The sequence below is a fragment of the Colobus angolensis genome, unplaced genomic scaffold (assembly GCF_000951035.1).
Source record: "Colobus angolensis palliatus isolate OR3802 unplaced genomic scaffold, Cang.pa_1.0 Scaffold38, whole genome shotgun sequence".
NCBI classification, from domain to species: domain Eukaryota; kingdom Metazoa; phylum Chordata; class Mammalia; order Primates; family Cercopithecidae; genus Colobus; species Colobus angolensis.
The window spans coordinates 9,414,990-9,436,126 of NW_012117154.1; the positions used below are offsets into that span (position 1 = coordinate 9,414,990).

Consider the following 21,137-nt stretch of genomic DNA (forward strand, 5'->3'; position numbering starts at 1 on the left):
GTTCCTGTGTTAGTTTGCTGAGAATGATGGTTTCCACCTTCATCCATGTCCCTGCAAAGGACATGAACTCATTCTTTTTTATGGCTGCATAGTATTCCGTGGTATATATGTACCACATTTTCTTTATCCACTCTATCAAACCTGCACGTTCTGCACATGTATCTCAGAACTTGAGTATAATAAAAAAGTAATACATAATAAATTAAAAAAATATATACTAATCCATTTTTAAAAACTATTTAAGCAGTGTGAGTAAATTATTCTTTTAAATGCCTTAGCAGTAAAAATATTCAGAAATACAATGATCGTTTAGAGTTTTGAAAACACCTGCACTGTAGTTTAATTCTCCATCACCTCTGTACCTTTACCTTTGTAGGGTTGCAGTGGTTTTGATGGGGGCTTCTCTTACCTCTCTGGTGCGGATAACGTCCAGCAGCTCAGCACTTGCACCCTGATCAGCAGGGTGCGGGCTTCATGTTTTAGACCAGTTAGTCTAGGACAGGTGACTTGGTTGCATGTTCTAAGATGATTTGGACCTTGAGTTCAATCTGAGCTCCTGCTTCAAACTTAAACAAGAGTATTACTTATTCTCTCCAATGCCAGGATGGCCACAGCTTGGCTGGGTGTGGGGGCCCTTTCAGCTGCCACTTTGTGCTGCCCTGCGCTGCCCCAGATGTTTGAAGGTACCTTGCTTTCTGGTCAGAACACTGTGTCAGGCCCTCTGATTTTTTCTTGCCTCAAGTTGCAGAAGCAGCTACTTGGCCAATAATGTTTGCATATATAGAAAGTTGTATTTGAGGCCGGGTGGGATGGCTCATGCCTGTAATCCCAGCACTTTGGGAGGCCGAGGCAGTAGGATCACTTGAGGCCAGGAGTTCGAGACCAGCCTGGCCAATGTGGCGAAACCCCCTCTCTACTAAAAATACAAAAATTAGCCAGGTATGGTGGCAGGCACCTGTAGTCCCAGCTACTCCGGAGACTGAGGCATAAGAATCGCTTGAACCCGGGAGGTGGAGGTTACACTGAGCCAAGATTGCGCCACTGTCTGTACTCCAGCCTGGGCGACGGAGTGAGACTCCATCTCAAAAAAAAAAAAAAAATAGTCTAAACTCTTGGCTGCAGGACTGACCATGAGTATTTGTGGAGACCATTTTTGGTGAGAGAATTGGAAATAAGCCTTTTGTGGTCCCAAGTTCACAATGATATCCACAGCTCCTGACCTTAATTTAATTATTATTAAATGACTTGATTATTATTAGGTTCATTTAAAAGTTATTCTAAGATTAAAGACATCAGAATTTCTTATCTAAATGTATTTGCTTAAATTTGTTGAGCTTTGACCAGAAGCTACTGGTTCCACTTTCTTTTCATGTTCCATGTGCTCCGTTTGGTCCACTTTGTCACTTTCCTGTCGAATTTCACAGAGGTCCATAGACAGGGAGGGGACTGAGTCTTACTGTTGATTAAGCAAATGTATGTGCATTGTTCTTTCACGATCTCATCTGCATGTGTTTTGAGAAGGTTGATAAGGTAGAGTTTTGGCAAGAAATCACAGAAACTGAAGTCACTTCGCGTGTCTCAGAGGATGACTGTAGGGAAGCAAGCTTCTGGGGCTCTTTGTTCAAGTGTATGAGAAGCTCTACAAATATTTATGCACTCTGGCGGAAAATTCTGCTCTTACGGCTTTATCTTCAGGAGATAATCAGATAAGCATTAAATTTATGTACGGAGCATGTTCACTACAGCAGTAATTTAAATAATTAACAATTGGAAGCAACCCAAATACCCAGTAATAAAGGATTTAGTAAATCAGGTATTGTGCTTCACAACACAATGAGATATTAGACAGCAATTAGTGTTTATAGAAATGATCCATGACATGAAAAAAATGTACCCAGTATACTGGCACCTAAATCCATAATGCAGGTAAAAATGGCCTACGTGACATAAAATGTAAGTGGATATATGTGTGCATGTGTATGTGTGTGTACAGGTACAACCAAAGGCTTACAGCGTCTGTCGCTGAGAGCTGAGGTCACCCTGCTATTTGTTTTCACACATTTCTGAATTTTCTAAGCTTTCTTAAATGAATGTATATCACTTTTATACTCATAGGATAAATAATATATATTTTTATTGTTGGAGAAGAATTATGTGAATATTAACCTGATATTTGAAATGCAGAAGTATATTTCTAAGCATAAAAGCAATCCAGATAATCTTAAATAATAGAGATTTTCGTAGACAAATTTCTTTGACTATTAATAAATATTGTTAAAAGGCTAAAAACAACCTGTTATAAATATTTTCTACAAATACTACAGATACAGATTTACTACATTTTCTTAGCGAACATATGTGTGATGTCATTTTTGTTTTAAAAATGTATATAGGTAAATGTAGCCGGGCACAGTGGCTCACGTCTGTAATCCCAGCACTTTGGGAGGCCAAGGCGGGTGGATCATGAGGTCAGGAGATTGAGACCATCCTGGCTAACGTGGTGAAACCCCGTCTGTACTGAAAATATTAAAAAAAAAAAAAAAAAAAAATTAGCCGGGCATGGTGGCACGCACCTGTAGTCCCAGCTTCTTGGGAGGCTGAGGCATGAGAATCACTTGAACCCGGGAGGCTGAGGTTGCAGTGAGCTGATATTGCGTCACTGCACTCCAGCCTAGGAAACCCAGCAAGACTCCGTCTCAAAAAAAAAAAAAAAGTATGTAGGTAAATGTAATAATAAGAAAGTACTAGAAGAAAATACACTCCACTGCTATCATCGTTTCTGTCTGGGAAGTGGAGGTGCTTTTACAGATATTTTTTGCACTTTTCAGTTCTTTCCAGCTTTCTGCACAGAGAGCTGGCATGTGTTTGGCAACCAGGGGATACACAGGCGTCCTAGAGAGGGGCTCTGAGCACATGGCCTGCTGTCTGCGGCCTGGCGGCCTGCTGTGGAGGGAGGCTCTGGGGCAGGGCTCTGCAGAACTAGTTCTCCATCAGGGATTGGTGATCATATGGGCAGTTGTCTAGAGAGTGTAGCAGATATATTTTAGGCAATTTCACTACCCTGGTGAGAGGCCAGACAGACTTCCTGTGTCCAGTTCTGATAATGAGAGTGATCCATTCAGAAAAAAGGAAAGTAAAAATAGTGAATTTTAAATTTTTAATAAGTTCATGTGCTAACATTGAAACAAAATCATTTTATAAATCATTACAAGTTGATAGTGAGTAAAGCCCATCAATGTAATTTTATAAGATTGAAACATGAGTATATGTATCTGTATTCACACATACCTGAAGTATGATCTATCTTAAATAGGAAAGTGAAATAAAAAATACACACTGTGGGCAGAGGCTGAATGTCTAAAGGGAGGAAACTTGCTGTCGAGTGTCTGGAAGGAGGGAAGGGGCTGGCTGCTGTCCCAGCAAGGGAGCACAGCCGGCACAACACTCAGGTTGGATGACAGGCCCAGGGTCCAGCTAAGGGTCTGTGGGATCTGCATTTCCTGGCCTTGTCAGTCATGTCATGGCCATGCCACTTTTGAGGGGGAGGAGTAAAGAAGTCCACCTGCTGACTGCTTCCTTCTTCTTTCCGCTAAGACCATCACTGAGAGTGGTAATTTTTTATAATAGAAATGGTGATTACTGGTGGATTCTGTGATAGGAATTAAGTTGAATCTTCCTTGCCCATCCTTTTCCATCATAAGCTGTTTTAAACTCTAGCTCCCTACATCCTGCTTCTTGTTGGCACTGTAAAACTCTCAATTCACTCACCTGGAGGGGGTGAGTTAATGAGACACTCTGTCCCCCAGATCTGGAGAAATTCAGAGTCAAGGCTGTTCCCCTCCTGAAGTCAGATCCTTGCTGTGGCCTATTTAGGTTTTAGGTAAAAACATAGCATTTGCTCATCTTCCTTTATTGAGGTCTGTTGAAGTCTGGGCTCCTGTTAACACATGTAGCAAAAATGGAACCTATGAGCAAATTCCTAGGAACTGCATTTCCAGGGGTGTCCAGCTATGACCCACCCCCTCCCCTAGTGTTACCCCGAGTCATGAGAATGCAGTCTTTGGAAGTGGTGGGCTAAAACACTCCACAGGGTGGTGCATGGGGGCTGCCCCCACTCTGCTGCTTTCTGCTCTCTGCTTGCTCATCCTCTCCCAATGGGGCAGCCCCAGAAGCCAACACTGCATGTTGGAAGGAGTCCCAGCCCTGCCCCTGCCAAGCGAGGTGGGGACAGCTGGGAATCTCACTGCCTTCATGGTGGCAGGCCAGGCTGCTCTGTAACACGAACATTAAAACTGATGTGAGGTGTTAGCGGTGTCACTGTAAGTGTGAGAATGAGAGGCAGCGTGAGACATGTAGACGTGTGGGCGGTGATGGGGAACAGCAAGGGTGCGGTGCCTCAGTGGGATCTAAAAGAGAACCCGCCCTCCCTCAGTTGGAGTGGCACTTTGTCTGCTATTGTTTTCAGGCTGTTGGGCTGTGAGGCTGCTCTGGTCTGAGAAAGTGGGTGGCAGGAGGACAAGACGGCCTCTCTGTAAGGGAGGCACTGACTCTCAGGAGATGCTGTCATTGGGATACTACAGTATTCCATGAACTTCCTCTATAACTTAAATGATGAAAGTTACAGATAATAGCTCAAATAAACTGTTTCGAGCAGTAAGTATGGCAGTTTGTATCATGGTTAAATCTGCAGAAGGTGTAACATTTTGCTTGCCTTTTTTTTTTTTTTGCCCTATTACTGCTGTGTTTTAAAAATATCTTTCTAATGAAGAAATTCTGTTGTGGCTGTGTGATTTCCCCTGCGATGCTAGGATGTGTTTGCAGACCAGTGGCAATGCCAGAGCCTGGGCCCTGGGCTGCGGCACATCGGCTGGGCGTGGTCTGTGGTAGCTTCCACCTGTGGCCTGTGCTTGGGAAGTGCCCTGAACTCTGAGCAGATCACTTCTGGTCAGACAGTTTCTGATGGTGGCTTTTTTTTCTGATTAATTGAATTATAAGTATCCTGTGGAAGGTTCAGGGTTTTCCCTTTCCCTTGTCCAATAAATCTTACTTCATTCTGTGATTTTTAGAAAAGGAAGAGTGCCCACAGATGTGGAGGCACAGATGCCCTGGGTCTCACAGCAAGCTTGTCCTTAACGCCCCATTCTCCTTCAGGACCTGCCACTTAGGGAGAAGCCTTTGAGGGCAGTGCCTGCCTGTCCTCTCTCCATCAAGCCTCTGCTGGGGGCCTGCCTCCACAGTGCTCTTCCCAGTCTCAGAGTGGCAGGGGACACACAGGCAAGGTTCTTACTACCATGGGCCTTATTTCTAGTGGGCGGGGAGAGGGCCCCCAGCCAAAGAAAGTGACTTACAAACACAGCAGGCACATGCTAGACGGAGAGCAGGGAGGCTGAGCAGGAGGGACTGAGGGGCTGCCTGGAAGGTGGGCAAGGGAGACCTTTCCGAGGAGGAGGTGCTGGAACTGGGTGGCACGAGGGAGCCAGGCATGTGTCTAGGCAGGAGGCGTGCATGGGGCAAAGAACTGATGGAGGGGAGGAAAGGAAAGGAGGCGGGGGGCAGCTGGGGTGAGGAAGCCAGTGCAGGAGATGAGGTGAGGAGGGCAGGCCCCCTTAGGAGGTCTGGTGTCACCCTCAGGGCAGTGGACAACGTGGCCCCAGACCCCACAGCACAGGCTCACCCTGGCTGTGGGGAAGGCACTGGGGCACAGGTTTGGTACGGAGGCCGCAGGTACCCAGGCAGTGTGGTTAGGCCTGCTGAGATGCCGTCCGCGCTGAGACCACCAACAGGACTGGAGGGACGACTCCCATCTGACTCCAAGGGGCCTGAGCAACTCAGGTGGGATGACCTGGGGAGGGTCAGGTCCAAGGTGGGAGGGGTTAATGATTTGGTCTTGGACTTTAGGTTATAGACGTCCAAGTGGCTTGGCCAGGTAGGCAGTGGATATGGGAGCTCATGGGGGACAGCAGGGGCGAGGAGATTAATTTAGGAAATTATCAGTAGAGAAAGAGAGCATGGCTATGGACTGGGTGGGCTCACCTAGGAGAGGAGCAGAGGCCCAGGTCCAATACCCAGAGGCCTGTGGCTGGAGCCCAGAAGAGACTGGTGTGGTTGGAACTCCAGGTGGGGCTTGCTCCACTCCATCCTGGGTGCTCATGCCCCAGGCCTCTGTGTGCTCAAGGAGCGTTGGCAGCATCCTGACTGGCCCTGCTCACATGCCCCATCCCCTGCTTTCCCCTGTCAGTGGGTTGCAGGCCCGTGATCTCGCTAGGCCTGTCCATCTGTCCCTGTGTCGCAGACAGTGCTGACCTTTCCTGATGTTTGTGTGTCCCGCTTGAAGCCTGCCTGTGTTTCCAGTGCCTTCCACCACGGCATTCAGGATATGGAGGACAGTGACCCGCGTGTGGCTCCCATGGCTGGTCTGGCTGGTCTGGAAAGCATGTGTTGCGCTTTCCTGGCCAGATCATCTTTTCATGTGCTTATTTGCCATCTGTATATTTTCTTTGAAGTACCTGATCAAATATTTTGCTCATTTAAAAAACTGGGTTGTTTATTTTCTTATTGAGCTTTGAGAATTTTTTCTGTATATATTCTGGATACAGTCTTTTATGGGGTATGTGTTTTTCAAATATTTTCTCTCAGTCTGTAGCCTGACTTTTCATTTTTATAACAGTGACTTGAAGATGAAAAGTTTTAAAATTTGGTAACCTCCAACATCAGTTTTTTTCTTTTTCTTTTTTTTTTTTTTTTTTTGAGACGGAGTCTTGCTCTGTCGCCCGGACTGGAGTGCAGTGGCCGGATCTCAGCTCACTGCAAGCTCCGCCTCCCGGGTTCACGCCATTCTCCTGCCTCAGCCTCCCAAGTGGCTGGGATTACAGGCGCCCGCCACCTCGCCCGGCTAGTTTTTTTGTATTTTTTAGTAGAGACGGGGTTTCACCGTGTTAGCCAGGATGGTCTCCATCTCCTGACCTCGTGATCCGCCCGTCTCGGCCTCCCAAAGTGCTGGGATTACAGGCTTGAGCCACCGCGCCCGGCCCAGTTTTTTTCTTTCGTAGTTCATGCCTTTTGTATCATGCTTAATAATTCTTTGTGAAATTGAAGGTCTTTAAGATTTTCTCTTCTTCATTCTTCTACAAGCTTTATAGTTTTGACTATTACATTTAAGTCTATGATCTATTTTGAATTAATTCTATATTGGATGCAAAGAAAATGTCAAGGTTCTTATTTTTCTTGTTGTTTAAAAATATAATGTCCAGTTGTTCTAGCACCATTTCTTGAAAAGATGATCTTTTCCTCATTAAGTTGCTTGGGAAACTTTGTCAAAATCACTTGTTCGTATGTGTGTGTTTTCAGGATATCTGGGATTTGTTTTAATCTAGTGTGCTAAGACATGAGACATAGAAATGACTGTCATGAAGGAAGAAAGTGTTTGTACCCACAGCTCCCTGGAAACAGGAGCACGGCTGCCAGGCAGGGCCACGCGGGAAGCACCGGGGTAGGTTAAGAGGCAGAGGGAGCAAGGGGACAACGTGGGCAGGGAAAGCCTCACTGTGGTCTCCACGGGAAGAGTGGGTGAGGCACGGGGAGCAGGCTTGGGAGTGGCAGTTTGAATCATTTCAGCAGGCCCTTGGGTGTAGAGTCTGTCCCTAGTTGTCTGGTGCCTGGCCTTGGGTGATTGGGGCAGGTGGGGAGTGGCCCCATGTGAGAGGAGGTGGTTGGGGTGTGGGCTCTGGATTGGTGGGTTTATATTTGAAAGGTACACTCTAGGGTGGGTTGTTTGCTATTTCTAGGAATTGGCTAACGCTTCGAGGGCAGTCCCTCCAGGGTCAGCAAGGCCCTGGATGCCAAAGCATCAGATACGGAAAAGGAAAAACATGGTTAATACTGTGTGCAGACTATTTCTGGACTGTACTCTATTCCATGGGCCAATTTATTTATCTTTATAACCAGCTTTATAATCTTGAAATCGGGCAGTATAAGCCCTCCCATTTTGTTCTCTTTTTCAGGTTCTTTGGCTGGTTTATTTCCTCAGTATTTTCATACAAATTCTAGAATTAGATTAGTTCAGGTTTTGATTGCGATTGCACTGAATTGATAGATCAACTTGTGGAGGTTGGTATCTTGTTAAAGGAAGTGCTTGGAGGAGACAGTGTAACTTTGTTCCTGAATTTAGGGGTAAGCATTCAGTTTTCACCGCTGTGTATACTGTTAGCTATATGTTTCAACTGGAGGTCCTTTATCAGGTTCAGAAAGAGTCCTTAAATTCCCAGGTTGCTGAGGATTTTTATCATGAGTTAATGCTGAATTTTGTCAAGTGTTTTCTCTATATCTATTGAGATGATCATATGGTGTCTCTTTTTTGTTTATATGGTGAATTACGTTGATTGTTTTAAAAAACAATAGTAAGCCAGTTGCATTTCTGGGTTAAAACCCACTTTATCTGCATGGATTTATTTTATATTGTTGGATTTTTATATGCTAAAATTTAAGAATTTTGGCATCTATATTTCTGAGGAATATGGATGTATTTTCTTCTGTGTCTTTTTCTGATTTTGTATCATGTTAATGCTTGCCTTATAGAATGAATTGGGAAGTATTCTCTCATCTTCAGTTTTCTAGATGAGTTAGTAAGAAATCAATATTATTTCTTCCTTGAATATTTTATAGAATTCACCTGCGAAGTCATCTCAGTCAGCTCTTTTCTTTGTAGGAAGGTTTTATCTTGAATGCAGTTTCATATATATATATATATAGGATTATTCAATTCTCCTTGAGTGAGTTTCGATGATTTGATTCTTGTAAGAACTGGCTCCATCTAAGTTGGCAGATTTACTGACATGCAGAGTAATTCATAGCATCCGCTTATTGTATTTATTTATTCATTGAGGAGCGATTCACTTAAAATGCAATTAGCTGTTTTAAAGTGTACAATTTGGTGCATTCAGAATGTTGTACAACTAGTACCGAGTTTCAGACGTTTTTAAAACTTTTTTGTTACCACAGAGGAATACCTCCCCCCATTAAGTAATCACTCCTGGTCTCCCCCTTTCCTTATGCCCTGGAAACCACTAACCTGCTTTTTGTCTCTGTGGACTTGCCTGTTCCAGATATTTCATCTGAAGAGACAATGCAATATATAACCTTTTATGTCTGGGTTCTTTGACTCAGCCCTGTTTGGAGGTTCATCTGTAGCACGTGCCGTACTTCGTTCCTTTTGATGTCTGCAGAATACTCCATTGTATGGCTGTACTAAACGTGTTTATCCATTCATCTGCTGATGGACATTTGGGTTGTTTCCCCATGTTGGCTATTGTGAATAGCACTGTTAGAAACAAGTATCTGCTTAAATCTGTATTTTTAATTCTTTTGGGTCTGTACCTAGGAGGGGAGTTGCTATCCTATGGTGATTCTATGTTTAACTTTTTGTGGAACTGCCAGACTGTTTTCCACCCTAGCAGCACCATTTTTCATTTCCGCCAGCGCCATTTTTCATTTCTACCAGCGATGTATGAGGTTGCCTGTTTCTCCAGGTCCTCATCAACACTTCCATTAGGCTTTTTTGATTATAGCCATTCTGGTGTGAAGTGGTATCACATTGTGGTTTGACCTAATTGTCTTTATAATATGTTTTGTGTCTGTATAATGTTCTATTTCTCATTCTTGATGTTGGTAATTTCAGCCTTCTCTCTTTTTTCTTGGTCAGTGCAGTCAATATTGTTTGCCTTGTTAAAGAACCAACTTTCGGTTTCATTAATTTTCTGTATTTTTCACTTCTATTTATATATTTTTAGAGACAGAGGCTTGCTCTGTAACCTTGAACTCCTTGGCTCAAGTGATCTTCCTGCCTCCGCCTCTCGAGTAGCTAGGACTACAGGGATGTTCCACCATCTACCATGCCTGGCTAATGTAACAGAATTTTTTTCTGTAGAGAGTAGGTCTTGCTGTGTTGCCCAGGCTGGTCTCAAACTCCTGGCTTCAAGTGATCTTCCCACTTTAGTCTCCTGAAGCAAGTATTTGTAAAATGGCTTTTCAGCTTATAGATTTCTATTCTTTATTTCCTTTCTTCTGCTTACTTTGCTCTGTTACCACCGGAGTTGGTTCCTTCTTCCCGGTGGGTTCGTGGTCTCCCTGGCTTCAGGAGTGAAGCTGCAGACCTTTGTGGTACAGCCGTCCTGTCCCGTATACTCTCCCTGCATTCTTACCATCCCCCATAGATTCAGAGGGATTTGAGAATCAGCTGCACCCCAGACTTCAATCAGGCTGAGGACTGTGGGTCAAGGTTCAGGGACCCTGCGGCTCTAAGTCTTTATCAGTATTGTGTATGTTCCAGACTCAGTTTAGAATTGAATCACTTTTTGTGGAATTTTTTCTCTGGGAAACTGTCTTTGACCTTCCCAATAACTGATTTACGAACATGTCTTTTTAATAGATGACTTTGGTTTGATAAAATTTGGTGTCTAAGGTGAAAGATGATTGTGATTTCTGTCTCTCTTTGGAAAGCCTGTGATTTCCAATTTTAATTGTTTTTTCCTTCAACTGTTTACAGGACTGTCTGCGAGAGAGAAGCTCCCCACGTGGTTCTGTGTAAGTAGTGCTTCTTATGATGCTGTCACAGGCGATATTTTTAGACTAAACGACTCTTTCTGTGTCAGCAGAGTAGAAGCCATGTATCTCTGCCTTCCCCCTGGATCCTGGTTTTATGTCTCATGAGGAACCTGCCTCAGGTCACACTACTGCCAAGAGCATATAGTGTGAGTGACACGCATTTTCCATTCTTGCTTCTGTGGAACCAAGATTTTCAAAGAGGCAGTTTCCTCTTTCTCTGGTAACCTTTCTTCACAGTTAACCTGACCCTGTAGACCAGCAGGAGCTGGAGGGCCAGTTGTTAGCACTCTTGGAGCCTACTGCATGCCTTTGTTCTTGTGCCGACAGTGCCCCCTGCCCTATAGTGCCTGTGTATGCGGTGGCCGTGATGGCACCACAATGCCTGAAGCCACACGGTGCGTGGGTAACATCTGTGGAAAGGACCTGGCACCAGCCAGCACACAGCAGCACACACCTGTCTCAGACAAAGCACTGTGGTCTCCATTCTAGTTTTGTAAAACTACCTCGAGATGACTCCTTTTAAAATTATCCTTAAGATGTCTTTCTTTTTCTAAAGCTTATAAATGTCATTTTCAAAACGTTTTCAGCAGGAACTTAGTGTATATTTGCAGTTTTGCGTGGAAAACTAATGTAGTCATGATGGCTGCTGATGCTGGTGAAGTAGTACCAGCCACCCTGATTTGATAACTTCCATAGAATCACTCCCTTCATCCTCCCAGTGCCCCTTTGAGATAGGGATTGTTATTCTCTGAGGCTTGGCGAGGTGAAGTAACTCACTCAGGTTATCTTGGTGACAGTGGTGGGGCTGGGATTTGAGCCAAGTCTTCCAACTTCACAATAGTAGAATAAGAAGAGCTGCCTTGTTGATGTGATGTTGGTCGGAACTCCCAGTGTGTCTTGCCTTCCTGGTGTGCTTGATGGCAGCCCTGGGCTGCTGTGAGGTCCTGAGCACAGTGCATCCTGAGGAGACAATGCTGCAGTTCCCGCCCACCGGCTTCCAGAGATGTCAGCTGCAGCAGGGCAGCGTCCTGGTCAGAGAGATGGCATGGGGAGTTGGCAGGGGGAGTCCCTCGGAGAGATGGCATGGGGGGGTTGGGAGCCCGTGCATGTAGGTGCTTGGGCTTGCAGGTGACTGGAACCCTGACTAATATCCTAAGAGGAGAGTTCTTACCAACAAATTACTTGAACAAATAAATACTTTGTTTGTTCCTTCATTTGTTTAGCAGATGTTTACAGTGTGCCTGCAATGTCCCAGGCACACTGCCAGAATCCTGACATCCTTGCCGGGGACTTGAAAACATAAATCTAGTCAGTGAGTTCATTCTGTGGCATGTCAGGGGCTGGCAGTGGCTGTGGAGGAAACAGGGAAGGGCAGGGTGTGGGAGTCCTGGTGCCATGTGAATAGGCCGTCAGTCAGCCCTGAGACATGGGGCATCTGTGTGAGTCTTGCCAGAGATGCAAGTGTGAGCCCTTTGGTGCAGGAGGTAAGTAAGGGGCTGCAGGGCCAAGGGTGTTTTGAGCAGAAGCTCGGGTCTGACGTGCCTGGTGCATCCATGGAGCAGTGAGGAGGCTGCGGGGCAGGAGGTGAGAGTGCGGCTGGGGCACGTCAGGGGCCTCACAGGTCATCCTGAGGCTGCTGTCAGTCTGCATGGCATTGGGGGCTAAGAGGAGCCTACCAGCAGGGTGGGTGTGGGAGTGGGGAGCCAGCCAGTCTCTTCTCTGTGCTAAGTTATTGTTGTGGCTTTAACTAAAGCTTCTGTAATACCTGCTTCTTGGAGGAATCCAAATCACTGTTGCCTTGGGGCCAACTTTGTAATCTTACAAATCTGGATCTAATTTTCACCAAAATCTCAAGGGAAGAGCCTCTGGGACTCAGGCAGATAAGCAACACCCGTTATGTGCTGTTCCCATTTTCTCTTTGACTTTGGCGTTGTCCACATTCTTCTTCTGAGCCTAACTGTAGGCTCTTCGGACCCAGCCTACAGTTCTGGAAATAAACCAGTGTGCTGGGGTGGGGCGAGCCTGACCTCCTGCAAGCCGTGCCCTGGCAGCCAGGCTGAGAGGCAGAGCAAGCAGTGCAGGTGGAACCATCGCCTGCCAGCACGTGGGTTCTGGAGGCTGCAGCAGGCAGATTCTGGAAATTCCCTGAGGCCTGTGTTCAGTACAGACAGGGAACTTTTATAGGCACCTGTGGCCTCTTCTGCTGGTGGGCAGGGAGGTGCTATGAGCACTGAGCTGGTTGGAACAGAAGGGCTCTCCTCTTGTGGGCTGTGTCGAGTGAGTCCTGCAGCTTCCCCCTGTGGGATTCTGGGGTGCGGTGATGAAGCAGCGCAGAGCTCATCTGAGTGGATGTTTCCCAGGGGAGCCAGTAGTTTTGGAAGCACTTGGTTTTTCCATTCCCATGTCTTGGAGAACTCTTCCCCACTCCTGAGAGAGAGCGATGAACGTAGGCCTCATGGAGAAGCGCAGGTGGGCCTTCCCTGGGCTGTGTGTGGTCTGTGCGGACCTCTGAGGGCCACTTCATTTTGTAGGTAAGGACCCATCTCCCATAGCTGGTTAGTGCCAGAGCCCACTCCTAGCCCCATCTAGGGGCTGTTTTTCTGCTACAGCAAGATGGGGAAATAAGTAGTAATGAACACTGTTGAAGATTTTTATTTACTTTGAGGTCTTTTATTTCTTGTAATACTGAATTGGTTATTTACTTCTTAGAGTTTTTGTTTGTTTGTTTGTTTCTTGAGACAGAGTCTCGCTCTGTTGCCCAGGCTGGAATGCAGTGGTGCCATCTCGGCTCACTTCAAGCTCTGTCTCCCATGTTCACGCCATTGCCATTCTCCTACCTCAGCCTCCTGAGTAGCTGGGACTACAGACACCCACCACCAGGCCGGCTAATTTTTTGTATTTTTGGTAGAGACAGTGTTTCACTGTGTTAGCCAGGATGGTCTCGATCACCAAGAAATTGAGAAAGAAGATGACAGAACTTTGAAAGTTGGAAGGCAAATGGACAAACAGAGCAGATCTGAACCTAGAAAGCTGAGAGGTGCATGTGAGTGTGAGTGTGTGTGCCTGTGTATTTACCCATGCAGGTCTGTGTGTACACATGTGTGTGTATGTGTGTGCAGGTGAGTGTGTATATAGGTGCGCACACACGTGTGTGTGTGGAAGGTGTGTGCGTGCGCATGTGGTCTGTGTGCATCTGTTGTATGTGTGTGTGTTGAGGGGACTGGGAAGTGAGTTTCTTGTGTTGCAGACAGTGCCCCCACGTCTTGGGAATGGCGTTACTGTGCGGCTGAACATGGGGAGGCGGTGGAGGTGGTGTTGACGTAGGAAAGCTGTGGAGAACCTGTCTGAGAAGGAGTCAGCCTCTCAGCCCTCTCCTACCCAGTCTGGTTCCTCCCTGGAAGGTGACCTGGGAGCCTGCCGTGTGTTGGGGGACTGTCCTAAACGGAAAGCAGGGCACAGAATAGCTTCACCCCAGCCCCTCATTTGGCCCCAGAACACTGGGAACATAGGAACAGACGCAGGAGGGAGGGAAAGGAGCCACTGGGTGGGTGAGGAAGCTGGACGCTGGGGCCCTGGAGCGTGGCTCCAAGGAAGGCTTGGAGGGTGATGTCAGGATGAGTGGGTCTGCAGTGGTCAGCCCCATAGCTAGGAGTTTGGAAAGAAATCAACCTAAGTTCATAGAGCACCAAGCAAAGCAGTCGGGAGACCCTGATTCCCTGCGAGAAACAGAAATAAGAAGGGAGCTGCAGCATGAGGTGTAGGTACCACGTGCACAGCCGGCGAGGGGAGTCCTGGAGAGTGGGGAGGAGGGCGAGGTAGGGGCTCAGGAGAATTGGTGCTCATCTTTTATAGCAGGAAGCTAACAGCTGATACGTAAAATTGTAAGATCACGAATAGCAAATACAAACTCAGTGATTAGAAATATGGAGATAAAGAAATGCCAAAGGAGGCTAAGAGCTCAGGGAAAGATTGTGATGTGGGGGACGAGGGGGGCAGGGCCACTACTTTTCATAAGCTTTATCGAATTATTTGCTTTTAAAAACTGTATATTTATAGTTTTATTAAAAATAAAAAATTTTAAAGGTTATATGGGCAAATATTATTTTATAAAAAATTGATGAACCTCAGGCCCTGAGCTCCCTTGCTTGCCCTGCTCCTGCCAGGTCAGACTTCCACTGCCCTTGCCCTCTGGTCCTCTGCACTGCACAGGCCCCGCCTCTGGCTTGGTGAATCTGAGGCAGATCTTTCTACTCAGGTTGCTTGAGCTCTGCAGCGTTAGGCCTGGTGAGCGCCTCTTGCCCAGTGCTCCAGGGGCTGTGGGGAAATTTCAGTCCAGACTATCTGCGTCAGGTATTCAGTACACACTTCCGTGCCCTGCTTTTTAACTGAATAGTATTCTGCAAAGTGTTCGACCTTACCTAGTTTGAAAACATTATTTTTAGAAGGTTGCATGGTTTCCCATGTATGGATCTAGGTATCATTTATTGGATTATTCCCTTTTTGTTTATTTTTTTCTGATTTCCACTAATATCCATAATACAAGGTAAACATCCTTGTGCATAAATCCACAGCAGCTTCCTCTCTTTTGTAGGCAGTGTTCACACCTACAGAATTCCTGGGTCAGAGGACACGGACATTTAAAAGAGGCATAATGTGTAATTGCCAGGCTGATCTCAAAAGTGCAAGTTTGTACTGGAACAAGCTGTACCAGAGCACCTGTGCTGTTGTATCCTGACACACCAGGTGCTGCATACGTCTCCGTCTCAGAACGCAGAAGCGAACTGAACACACATGGCTTTAGCTCTTTAACAATAATGTAGTTTTCCCATGCTCATACGCACTCTTGGGTTATTGAAGATACTCTGCTTTTATGTTTGTGGGAGGAATTCTCCCCAGTTGAGTCGTGCACCCTTTCGTCTCATCTGTAGCATTTTGGGTGGCTCTCAGTATTTTCCCTTGTGATGTCATCTTCTGTTGTGTTTACATTTAGAAAATCCTTTTCTTGGGATTTAGTTAGGTGTATGTTCTTAGATCTAAGTTAGTTTTCTTATATTAGAAACACCATTTATTAAAAAATACTTCTTTTTTTAATGATTCATGCTGCAACTTCTGTTATGTATGTGTACCACATATGAAAATATTGTGTATTTTAGTGTCTGTTTCTGAATTCTCTAATTGACCTCTTTGTTCTAATGCTGGTACACTATTTTAATTATTTTAGTTTCATGGTGTATTTCCATATCTGATAAAGGTAACCAATATTTCAAAAACCATTTTGGTTATTCTTGGCTACCTACTTTCTAAATGAACTTTAGAATGATTTTCAAGTTTAAAAAGTTAATCATATTGAGGTTTCTTTTCAAATGGATCAGATCTGTAATTTAAATGATAAACAGCTGATATTTTAACAATATTTAAATAATTTCCTATATATAAAAGGAATTCCTCTTTCCATTTATTCTGTTATTAGCCTTCAGTTACATTTCATAGCTTTCTTGCTATGGGTTTTATCTTTCAAATTCTTTTCCAACTAATTTGTGTTACTTGGTTATTGTAATTGGGACTTTTCCCATTGCATTTATCAAATATTTAACATTATATAGGAAAACTATCAGTTTTTATATATTTGAATGTGGTCATGTGTTAAAATGGTTTTATTTGCAAGAGGGTTTTTGGGTGAAATTTGGCTTATTTTTACCTTGACCCAAATGCCTTCACCATGAAGTTTGCTTGCCATAGCTATCTGGTAAATATTCTTCATTAAGCTACAGAAGCTTTCTTTTATTCCTATTTATTAAGTTATGTGTTTTTTAAAATCGAAAATGAAAGCTGCATTTCACTAAATGTGTTCATTGCTACTATTTAGGCGGTCATGTGATTCCTGCTTTTGTCTCTCAGTGGAGTGAATTCTGTTCCTGACATTCCAAGTGTTGATTCTTGGAATAAATACTGTTAGGCCATAGCTCTTCCAATTATAATATGCTTCCAATATCTTACTGGGACTAGAATAAGGGTTAATAATAGGGTTAGGGCTAGAGTTAAGGCTAGCATAAGGGTTGAGGTTACTGTTAGTGTTCGAGTTATTGTAAAGGTTAGGATTAGGGTTAGTGTTAGGGTTATCGTGAGGGTTATGGCTAGGGTGATATTGCTCTATAAGTTTCTTTTTTTCTAATTTTTATATGATTTTGGTAATATATAGCTTGCTTTCATAACATTATTTGAGAATCTTCCCATGTTTTTCTTTTTTTTTTGTTTTTTGTTTTTTTTTTTGAGATGGAATCTCGCTCTGTCGCCCAGGCTGGAGTGCAGTGGCCGGATCTCAGCTCACTGCAAGCTCCGCCTTCCGGGTTTACGCCATTCTCCTGCCTCAGCCTCCCACGTAGCTGGGACTACAGGCGCCCGCCGCATCGCCCGGCTAGTTTTTTGTATTTTTTTAGTAGAGACGGGGTTTCACTGTGTTAGCCAGAATGGACTCGATCTCCTGACCTCGTGATCCGCCCGTCTCGGCCTCCCAAAGTGCTGGGATTACAGGCTTGAGCCACCGCGCCCGGCCTAGAATCTTCCCATGTTTTTCTATCGTTTATTTAAATAACAAATTTTTCTGTCCTCTGTTTAGAAATGCAAATGTTATCAGCCTTTGATAGAATTCTACCTTTGATAGAATTTGTCTATCAAAGCCGCTAAGCCTGGAGTCTATTTTGGAGACTGATTTTTTGGTGTCTATATAATTTCTCCCATGGTTATTGATTTTATACACATTTTCTTATACACCAATGGTTTTTTCTTAGGAAATAGTCAATTTTAAGCAAGTTTTTAGGTATATAGGTAAAAATGTATATATGTTATATGTATACACATGCATGTATGTAATATATATGTTGTGTTCTTGTCATTTTTCAGTCTTTTAAAATTTTTAATTTAATTTAATTTAATTTTAATTTTTATTATTTTTTTTAGAAACAGAGCCACACTCTGTTGGATGTTGATCTCAGCTCACGGCAGCCTTGAACTACTGGGCTCAAGCGATCCTTCCACCTCAGTCTCCTAAGTAGCTGGGACTACAGGCATGTGCCAACACATCTAGCTAATTTTAAAAATTTTTTTAGGGACTGGGGTCTTGCTTAGATACTCAAGCTGGTCTCAAACCTCTTGGCCTCAAGTGATCTTCCTGCCATGGCCTCCCAAAGTGCTAGGATTACAGGTGTAGGCCACCATGCCGGGCCTAGTTTTTCAGACATTTTATCTGTTGCTGTGTTCCCTTTATTTCAAATATTTATTTCAGCATTTTAGTCACATTTGTCTAATTTTTTCTTCAAAATAGCTTTAAGTTATAGTGATCATTTATAATTTTACTATTAATTTCTCATTTTAGCATACATTATAATTATAATTCTCTTTTTCTTCAAGTTAATGCTATTATTTTAATAGTTTCCTGAGTGCTTCTTTGAACGTTTTCATTTATTTTCCAACTAATGCATTTGACTCTCAATCTTCCTCTAAGACACTTTTAACTCTGTTCTGCTGGCTTTATATGTACTGACCTGTTGTCACTCATGTTTTTATTCTTTAATTTAAGAGATTAATTTCTTGGTAGTCCTGTCTAGGAGGACTATTCTTTTGTTAGGTTTCTACTTTTTAAGTATCATGTTGGCCCTGTGTGGGTCAGAGAGGGACTGGGCCCTTTGTGATTGTGGGTGTTTTGTAGGACATGGCTGTGGGGCTTGGGGATGGAAGAGTGGCACCCACTGTGGGCATGTCACAGGCTGTCACAGAGCAGCAGGGTACAGTGTGAGCAGTGGAGAAGGTGCCAGAGGGACCCCATGGGGTTTTATGCTGCCTGTAGTCCTGGGATATGGAGTGATCGCTTTGGAAGAAAAACAGTCTGGCGTTTGCGGGGAGCAGACAGACTTCTGTGTGAGACCCGTAGGAGACGTGCCGTGGAGGCTTTTGGAATCCCAGCTCACAGCTGAGGGGGCGGTGTGGGGCATACAGAGAGCCATGTGCCAAGAGGAAGAGTTGAACCCAGGGGAAAGGGTAAGCCGCAGAAACACAGAGCTTCCCAGACCCACCAGCTTTATTTCATAAGGTCAGATGCTCTTGTTGACATCATCGTTCCAGGATGGGAGGGCTGGGCTCTGTGAGGCCTTCCCTGGCCTGGGCTCTGGGTGGCCCTACCATTCTTGATGTGTGGTTTCTGTCTCTTGCTATGTTGTCATGACTGCAGAGTTGGAAGGAACCCAGGTGCACCTCGTGTGTTCTAGCTTGTGGATGCAACAGGGGGCAACTTCATTTTAAGAATTGGAGGCCCAAGTTATGCTGACTTGTATCATGGTATCTGAGACCAGGTGTGTCTAACGTGCCAGGCGACCCTCTCTGCAGAGGAGCTGGGCAACACATTCTCCCGCTGGGCAGCCTTGGGCTCAGCCAAAGCTCTGTCTTCACAGACAAGGGGAGGAGAGGACAGGGGAAGAGCTTCTGCCTCCATAGGCAAGGATGAGGACATAGGAGGCACTGAATAGTGGCCAGGAGAGGAGTGAGTGAGGACGTGGGGTCACCCACGCTTCAGAGTGAGGCACACTTGCAAGAGTGTTGGCGTTGTGTGAAGGCAGACGTAGTGCCCACACGGTGTTGTGTCAGCATCACTGGATCAGTCCATTTTCATACTGCTATGGAGAGATACCCTAGACTGGGTAATTTATAAAGAAAAAGAGGTTTAGTGGACTTAGTTCCGCATGGCTCGGGAGGCCTCACAATCATGGCCGAAGGGAAGGAGGATCCAAGGTGCATCTTACATGGTGGCAGGCAAGAGAGCGTGTGCAAGGGAACTGCCTTTTTATAAAACCATCAGTTCTGGTGAGACCCACTCACTGCCATGAGAACAGCATGAGAAAAACCCACCCCCATGATTCAATCACCTCCCACCGGGTCCCGCCCACAACACGTGGCGATTATGGGACCTACAGTTCAAGATGAGATTTGGGTGCAGACATAGCCAAGCTGTATCAATTGCAAAGCCCACCGGGCATCCTTCTTCTAAGAGGAGCACCAGGCTGGGGGGTGAGTTCTGGGCCTGCTGAGCCTCCTGGATTCTAGCCAGCACAAACCTGGCATTCATGGGCGCTGCTGTGGTGACGCAGCAGGGGCTGTTCCAGCCCTCCCAGCCAAGACCCAGGGCCTGTGGGGATGGGCGGCACTATTTCACTGTGGAAATGTGGGCCCCAGAACCAGGAGGGCCAGGGAAGACCTGGAGGTCTTGACTGGCTGGGGCAGGGCGTTTCCACATGCTCTCAGTTACAGAGGCTGAGGTCTTGCCCTTACCCCGCTCCTCGCCAGCCAGCAGAAGCTCTGCAGCCTCAGCGAATCTCAGGTTCTTTATTTGGAAATGGTGTAGCACACCTCTCAAGGGAGGACAGACTGCCATGGGCCCAGCGGAGGTCTCATGGCACTGGTGCCCCTCTTTCCTTCCTCCTCTGAATTTTCTCCTTGGCTAGGTAGTGTTCCTTCTGGACCTTCTCCGCTTTGCTTTTTCCCCTCTCACAGGGATTTGGAGAGTGCTGCCCTCCCGGAGGTTGAGATCAGATTGCAGCCTGGCATGGAGGGATGATCATTTTTCGTGATGACTCATCCCTCCTCCGTGCCGTGCTGCCAGGCTGTCTGGCGACCCTGCGTGCAAAGACAGTGATGGATCTAGAGAGCCGTTGTTGCTGGTCCGTGGTGGCTGGGGATGGTATGTCAGATGGAGAAGAATTTCCTCTGTGTGCACATTTAGACAGGTGGGAGTCAGCATTTCTGTGTGCTTTTCTTTTACAAAGGCACCATCCGTTCATTGGAGATGCAGCCTGTCTACTCTTGCTCGTCCGCGTGCATGGTGAGCCGCGTCCATCCCAGTCTCCTGCTCCTCCCAGGCCTCCGTCGTCTTCCTCTGGATCTGCGGTGACACTTGACAGCTTACTTCATTCTGTGTAGCGTTCATGCGTTTGTGCCATAGGCCCTGTGCGAATTGTGTCACAGAGGCCACCCTGTCTTTGGTGATGAAGGGCAGTCAGTGATAGAGCTGGGTTGAGGCTTTCGGTGTGGGTGTGAGCTTTACTCCAAGTGCTCTGGCCATTTTGCTTTTCTGAGGTAGGGGCTGAGGTACAGCCCTACAGCTTTGTTCACCTGGTAGTGAGTAAATGGGTTTGACTTGACCCACCTGTTTCCCAGCCTCTGCCTTCGCAGCAAACCCAAAACGGGACTCCTCTGAACACGGCTGCATCCACGTGTACCTTCTTTGCTGAGCTTGTGCCTCTGGCCACATCCAGCAGGGCTGGTTGCAGTTGGGGGCAGCTGTTGTTAGGAGCACAGCGGTGAGCTGTTGTCATCGTTCCCTTGTGTTAAGCTGGCAGAGTCTGAGCACAAGTCCTGGGAAGAGAAGTGTCCGGTAGGGAGCCAGCTGGGCCGGTGGAGCAGGACTAGCCTGAGAATCCAGAGACGGTGTTCTGCTTCCGTCCCCTCTCCCAGATCACCACGTGACCTCGGCTGGGTCCTTACGTCTCTGT

At 45.8% G+C, this 21,137-nt stretch overlaps 1 protein-coding gene across 1 annotated transcript in view; it reads left to right on the forward strand.

Moving 5' to 3' along the window:
* The first annotated feature begins 10,537 nt into the window (after window positions 1-10,537).
* Window positions 10,538-21,137, forward strand: part of PCBP3 (poly(rC) binding protein 3) — a 197,785-nt gene continuing 187,185 nt past the window's right edge. Inside the window, exon 1 of the mRNA XM_011954196.1 lies at window positions 10,538-10,578. The gene's annotated coding sequence lies outside the window, so the exon portion shown is untranslated. The remainder of the gene's footprint in view (window positions 10,579-21,137) is intronic.